This window comes from Myotis lucifugus, unplaced genomic scaffold (assembly GCF_000147115.1).
Source record: "Myotis lucifugus unplaced genomic scaffold, Myoluc2.0 scaffold_285, whole genome shotgun sequence".
NCBI lineage: Eukaryota > Metazoa > Chordata > Mammalia > Chiroptera > Vespertilionidae > Myotis > Myotis lucifugus.
Window position 1 is genome coordinate 578802 of NW_005871333.1, and position 7161 is coordinate 585962.

A 7161-nucleotide genomic window follows, 5' to 3' on the forward strand; every position below is an offset into this window, starting at 1 on the left:
ACCTTGTGGGGGAGGCCCTTCGGGCTCCTCAGAGCAGAGCCTTACTCTCTCAGACTGTGTTTGCAGATTCCTACCTTAGATGGGAAGTGGAAACCCCATGAAACACCTGGCCAGGTAGAGCCAGGTGAGGCCACACCTCGCCCAGACAAGTTGGAGGCCCAAGAAAACAGCGCAGTCAGGGGTAGGGCAGTGTAGATCGGGGCAGTGATTCTATTTTGATGCTGGGCCAACGGGCAGGTCTCTGGCTGAGCTCAGAGGCACTGCCCACCTCGATACAGGCCCTGTTTACACCAGGGCGCAACTGGCTTCTTTATTTTCCCAAGCTGAGGCCACCTATGTTGGTTTTGGAGTTTAAATCTGCGTGGGGTCTCCGCCCGTCTTTTTTGTTTGTTTGTGTCAGTCTTTAAAGCTCAAGATTTGCTCTCAGGTTTGGACGAGGCTATCTGGCTGCCCGAGCCGATCCCGACCTGTGACGCCAGGGAGCTGGCAGAAGCCGCGGCAGCAAACCGGTCACTGCTGCCGGCCCTGCCGCTCCTTGTCTGTCCCCCGCCCCACCAGCACCCCCTCTGCACCCCCTCTGCATCGGTAGGAGAGAGGTGCTCAGAGAGGTGCGATGACCTGCTGACCCCTAAATCTTCGGCGTTCCCTCTCTCAGTCTTGATGAGAGGACTGCACCCCTTCCCTGGCCCCAGCTTCTTCCCCGAGCTTCACGCCTCATTGGAACTGAGCTCCTGGCTCCAATGAGCCCAGCAAACGCAGACCACGTGCCCACTCTGTGTAGGGCCCTCCACCAGGCTCAAGGCAGAGAGGTTGAGTGGGTGGGCAGGGATACAGAGGTGAGCAGCGCACGTCCCGTCTCCTGCCTCCCAGGGGGCCCCCCACACCCTCGGGTTCTCCAGAGACTCTCCTTGCTCCCAGCCCACGGCCCAGAGCCCGCTTGGTCCCATTACCTCGTGGTTCCATCCCTGGGGGCGGCCTGACTCAGGGGCAGCAGCAGCAGCAGCACGAACATCATCGTCCAAGGTGACATCTCTCCTGGAGCTGGAACAGGGAACACCTGCCCTAGGAGCAGAGTGAGGGGGTCAGGGGGAGGGGTGTCTGCACAGAGTGGGGATCGGTGGGGTCCACGGGAACGTCTCCTCTCCCTGCCTCCACCTCTCCCTGCAGCCCAGGTGACAGGACACAGGGACATCAGTGACCCCCCCACCCCTCCACCCCCCCTCCCCGTGGAACTTTGCTCAAAGTAAATTTGACTCCAGATCCAGGTGTAAAGGGCACGAAGACCCGCCCTGGAAGGGGGCGGTGGCAGGAGCCCCTCCCACACCCGGTCCTCTGGCCCTGCAGCGCGAGGGGCTGGGAGGAGGCCGTTCAAGTACATCTGGTTCAGTTCACTCGCTTCACAGAGGAAACCAGCTCAGAGAGGTTAAGAAAAGGGCCAAATTGGAAACGCAGAGAGAGAGACAAAAAGACCAAGACTTAGAGAGGCAGGTTGTTGGGTTGTATTTATTAAACCTCACCGAAGAACAAATCAAAAGAGGCGCAGACTCCTTGAAACAGGTCTAAACTCAGGTAGGGATTGAAAACACAACAAACCAACAGTAGCCCCAGGAACTGGTACTTACGAAGTGCAAGTAGGAAATCAGATCCCAATATGAAGGAAAAACCAAAAACTTCCCCTTAGACCTACACTGTGCAGGCCCATTGGCAACAAAGCCACTTGATGACAGAGAAACAGTCAGAGAGAGAGGAGCAGGAAGCTTCCTGATTGGTCCCGGGTGTGGGCACATAGCTGAGCGTTCCTGAGGAAGCAGGAGCAGCAAAGCCGAGACCCGAGACCCTCTGCCCATCTCTAGGAGGCGAATCACTGGTCCAGGCAGGGGATGAGGAACCCCCTGAAGCGGTGCCCTGCACACTGGCTGGCACTGAATTTTTCTGGAGAAAGGTTCACAGCGTTTAGTGCAGTGGTTCTCAACCTTCGGGCCCTTTAAATACAGTTCCTCATGTTGTGACCCAACCACAAAATTATTTTCGTTGCCACTTCATAACTGTAATGTTGCTACTGTTACGAATCGTCATGTAAATATCTGATATGCAGGATGGTCTTAGGGACCCTGTGAAAGGGTCGTTCGACCGCCAAAGGGGTCGCGACCCACAGGTTGAGAACCGCCGGTTTAGTGGCTTCTCCAAGAGCACCAGGACCCCGACAAGGTTCAGAACCACTGCAAGGGGTGGCAATGCTTCCTAAGGGGTGCGGAAGAGCAGGGAGCCCCTGGTTAACAGGGAGATACGGGTGGGAGCCTGGCCATGGCTGTGCCAGCAGAGCTGCCCGCGAAGCACAGCTAAGCCTGGAAGTCCTCACGAAGATGAAGCTGCCGAGAGTCCTAGGACCCGTGTTCAGTTTCCTATGCATCCGTTGACCCCAAAGGATATAGTGAGTCTACACAGTTGGTCCACAATCGCCAGTGGCCAGATGGGTTCCGAAGCCACAGCTGCCCAAAGGTGTTCGCAAACATCGGCTGGCAACATAGGTCCTTGTGCTTTAGTTGTTGGACCCGGGAGAGAACATAAGGTCCTGGGCCCCTGCAAGGGAGGCAGCTGGAGCCGAGATCCTCTGAGTAACTGGGGACCCTCGGAGGTCGCACCACAGTGGACACCCCCCGGTAGAAGAGTGGACTAGAGAACTATCCGGGCCTCATGTCCGGGAGTCTGCTGGTAAACGTCCCAGTGAAAGTAACTGCAGAGCTGGGCAAAAATAGAAAGTATCTTTTCAAATGTGATGAGTTGGCAAGAAAGTAAGAAATTCTCAGTACGGAAGCAGTAAAACCAGTCATCTCGAGGAAAAGTGAGCTTGTAGTCAGCCTTTGCCTTAAGAGTTTTGGCCAAACGCAACCCCGGTGAACTAGAGCTATCAGTTTGAGTGCTGTGTGCAACAGAGGAGACCAGAGAGAAAGCCTGGACCATGCAGGGTGAGGAGACTAACAGGAGAGCCCAACAGCTCAGCTCTCAATCGAAGGATGAGCAGAAAGGAAGAAGCGCAGCACAGAGTCCTGCTTGTTTGGACCTTGGTGCTGAGTAGAAAGGAGAAAAACATCCTCCCTGAGAATGTGTGATAAGCCTGCTCTAATGTGGGTTCGAGGCCAAATTAATGCTACCTCTTTGCTCAAAACCCTACGCAGATCATTTATTTTGAAGTGGCCCCTGGTTGACAGTGCCCCCAGTTGACTGACAGAAGAAAATGCCCACTTTGTCTGAAGGAACACAACTCCAATCCAAGGTTCAAAGAAGCTCCATAGGTAAAGGTTCAAGGAGCATGAACTCACAGCTAAAAGTCATAAACATACGAGGAAATAAGACACTGTGAATAAGAGCCAGGTAAACAGCAGGCAAACACCAGAGTTGTGAAAACTAAAGATATTACAATTCTCACACACATGACATAAAGAATATTTAATACATTTTAAGAAATTAAAGAGAAGCTTTCAACTCTGAGGAAGGAATAAGAACATAAGACCAAGTGGATGTGAAGATGAACCAACTATAACGTATGCAAATATAAAGAAAAGATGGATTTAAAAAAATACAATGAGTGAGTTACACAGATTAGACACCGATGATGTGAGAATTAATGACATGCAGATATGCACCTGGGAGCCCTGAGCCACCATGGCAGAGGTCTGGCGGCCCTGAGGCCACCATGCTGAAAAGGCCAAGTAAAGAAACATAGAGATGCCAAACCGGTTTGGCTCAGTGGATGGAGCGTCGGCCTGCGGACTGAGGGGTCCCGGGTTCGATTCCGGTCAAGGGCATGTACCTTGGTTGCGGGCACATCCCCAGTGGGAGGCGTGCAGGAGGCAGCTGGTCAATGTTTCTCTCTCATCGGTGTTTCTAACTCTCTATCCCTCGCCCTTCCTCTCTGTAAAAAATCAATTAAAAATATATTTAAAAAAAAAAGAAACATAGAGATGCCTGAGGAGCCCCAGCCATTCGGGACTCCAGCTGCTCACACCTTCCCAGCCCCGGGACCACACAGGTGAGAGAGCAAACCTTCAGGTGATCCCAATCCCCGGCCTTCAAGCTGCCTCAGCCAACACAGAATGCAGCAGAAATGTACTTGTTTCCACGCCCTGCCCAGACTGCACGCTGTGAGCAAAGGCAATGTTCTTGTGCTCAGCCACTAAGGTTTGAGGTAATCTGTTAAACTGTCACAGTAATTTTTAAAAAATATTTCTTTATTGATTTCCAAGAGGAAGGGAGGGAGAATCAGAAAGATCAATGATGAGAAAGAATCCTTGACCAGCTGCCTCCTGCACGCCCCCTACTGGGGATCGAGCCCTTGACTGGAATCGAACCTGGGACCCTTCAGTCCACAGGCCAATGCTCTATCCACTGAGCCAAACCAGCTAGGGCTATCACAGTAATTTTTGTTTTAATCCTCACCTGAGGATATTTTCTCCATTGACTTTTAGAGAGAGAAGGAGGGAAGGAGGAGGGAGAGAGAGAGAAACATCAATGTGAGAGAGACACATGGATTGGTTGCCTCCCACATGACCAGGGCAGGAATGAACCTGCAACAGAGGTACAGAGGTACGTGCCCTTGACCAGAAATTGAACCCGAGACACTTCGGTCTGCGGGCCGATGTTCTAACCACTGAGAAAACCGGCCAGGGCATCACAGTAATTAGAACTGGTTTAATGAGTGTATGGCCTGTTCTAGGAAGGGCCCTGTGCTTAGTCTAATGCTCTGCTCTCATCGTCTTGAAATTCTTAATCTTATTTTAGCACTGGGCCCTGAAAAGTATGTACTTGGTCCTGAACACTGCCCACATGAATTGCTATCACTCTCCTCTTCGGTCTATGTATCTTCACATTTATGCAGTTATTCAGTATGTGCAATTGACAGAGAACAGAGCTTTGGAACCAGCCAGACTTAGGTTTGAATCCCAGGCTCACCACACTGTCCCTAATTAACTTGGGGAAGTTAATTATCCTCACTAAACTTTAGTTATCTTATCTGCATAATGTAGAGAGTACTTACATCATAGGGTTAGAGTGAATATTAATTGGGTAATGAATTACTTCTTGCACAAACTAATGAGTAGCCTCTCATTCTTGTCCCTGCCTGTGCTATCTTCTCCATTTGTTTTGGTTTTATTCTTTTTTTCTATCTTCTCCATTTAAAGACCCCTCCATACTTATATCAGATTACTCTTCCTTTGCTGGAACTCCACTGCTCCAAAACCTTCAATGGCTCCCTATTTCTATTACAGCCCAGAGTCCTCACCTGGGCATTCAAGACCTTCTACAATCAGATATCAAGTTACCATGTTAGACTCATCTTCCAGTGCTCCCTCACACTAACATTTTGCTTCGGGGTTAGTGGAGTCTCCTGACATACTTTTCACTTTCACTATTTTTTTTTGTTTTTTGGGGTTATTGGTTTTTTTTGTTAATCCTTACCCGAGGATATTTTTCCCCATTGATTTTTAGAGAGAGTGGAAGAGAGAGGGAAAGACAGAGAGAGACACATGGACTGGTTGCCTCCTGCATGCACCCCGACGAGGGCCCAGGACGGGGAGGAGCCTGCAACCAAGGTACGAGCCCTTAACCAGAATCGAACCCAGGACCCTTTGGTCCACAGGCCGACACTCTGTCCGCTGAGCCAAACCAGCCAGGGCTTTTCACTTTCATTTTCAGAGTTTTTGCCCGAGCTGTTCCACCCTCTCCCTGGAATATCCCGGGCCCTCGTGACGGCCTTCACATTCTGGTTGTAGTGCACTTCACAAACTTAAGTGCTGTGGACTTTTCCTGTCATCTAATAATATTCTCTCAAGTCATGCTTCCAACGGTGACATTTTTGGTACAGGTAACCCGCCTCCCTCCATTATTTAAAGGAAGCCAGGCTCCGCCTGGTCCGCGCGGCTCAGTTGGTTGAGCACTGACGGTGTGCTGAACGGTTGCCAGTTTGATTCCTGGGTAGGGCACATGCCTGGGTTGTGGGTTTGACCCCCAGTCAGGGAGTGTACAGAAGGCAACCAATCAATGTTTATCTCTCTCTCTCTCCTTTCCTCTCTCTAAACTTGTCCTCAGGTGAAGATTAAATAAATAGATAAAGGAAGGAAGTCAGGCTAAGGCACTTCTAGTAATGAGTAATGAGGTGGGCATAATGCGATTCATTCACACACATTTCTAAGTATTTACAAAGCATTTGTAAGCAACAGAAATAAAGCAATTATTGAACCACTGCCTGTCAAATAAAAATGTTCCTAATCATTTTCTAAACCATATGTGTAAACATAATTTACCCTAATGGCCACATGAAAACCACCACAACTGCCGGTTAACCGTTGCGATGTAATTCAGTCAAGTTATTCACATCCTACACATACGCGTGTGCGCGCACACACACGTGCGCACACACACACACGCACACTCACACATGCACGCAGACACACGTGCACTCACACACACATTCCCAATGACCCTCTGGCCTCTGCTTTCTTCAAGCCTTTGTGCCTGTGCATGAGGCGAGCGGCCTTGGGGTTAGACCTCCGATCAAATCCTGCCTCTCACAGGCTAACGGGGTGGTCTGGGCAGGTGTCTCTGGCCCTGGGATCTTCATTTTAATAACCCAGGGCAGCACCTCTCGTAGGGGGAAGGGGCGGCTGCCACACGATGATGTAGGTTAGCTAATGGCTGGCAGCGAGCAGATGCTTCTTGAGTTCAGAGTCTCTAGGATGTGGCAGGGCCTTTGGCCTCGCATCCAGTGCAGAATGTCTCCCCCTGCGCCCCGTCCAAACCATTCGGCCTCGCTCCACTTCAGGACAGGAGCCTGGCACCCACAGGGCATCCATTCATTTCTTGCTAATTCTGTCAGGAAGTTATTTGGAACAGAATCCTCTCCCTTAACTTATCTCTGGTGCCGCCGGTGCTCCCAGCATCACCCCCACTCCCATACCTCTACCCCACTCCCCCACCCCACACCTCACTCCGCTCCCCCCCCCCCCAAGAGAAGAGTGTGTGTCTTACCCCAAAGGGGGCCCTCGTGGTAGCTGGTCCCAGCCTGCCCCCGCCCCGCAGGGGGGGTCATCCCCCCGCCCCCGTATCCCACTCCTGCTTTTGGAATAAAAAGGTGATTCCAGCGGGCTCCTCCTCCCAGAGCTT

The 7161-nt window shown here is 51.2% G+C and overlaps 1 long non-coding RNA gene across 1 annotated transcript in view; it reads right to left on the reverse strand.

The window, feature by feature from the left end:
• Positions 1-11: 11 nt before the first annotated feature.
• Positions 12-7161, reverse strand: part of LOC111828113 — a 10222-nt gene continuing 3072 nt past the window's right edge. Inside the window, exon 3 of the long non-coding RNA XR_002831899.1 lies at positions 12-1062. This is a non-coding gene — a long non-coding RNA (uncharacterized LOC111828113). The remainder of the gene's footprint in view (positions 1063-7161) is intronic.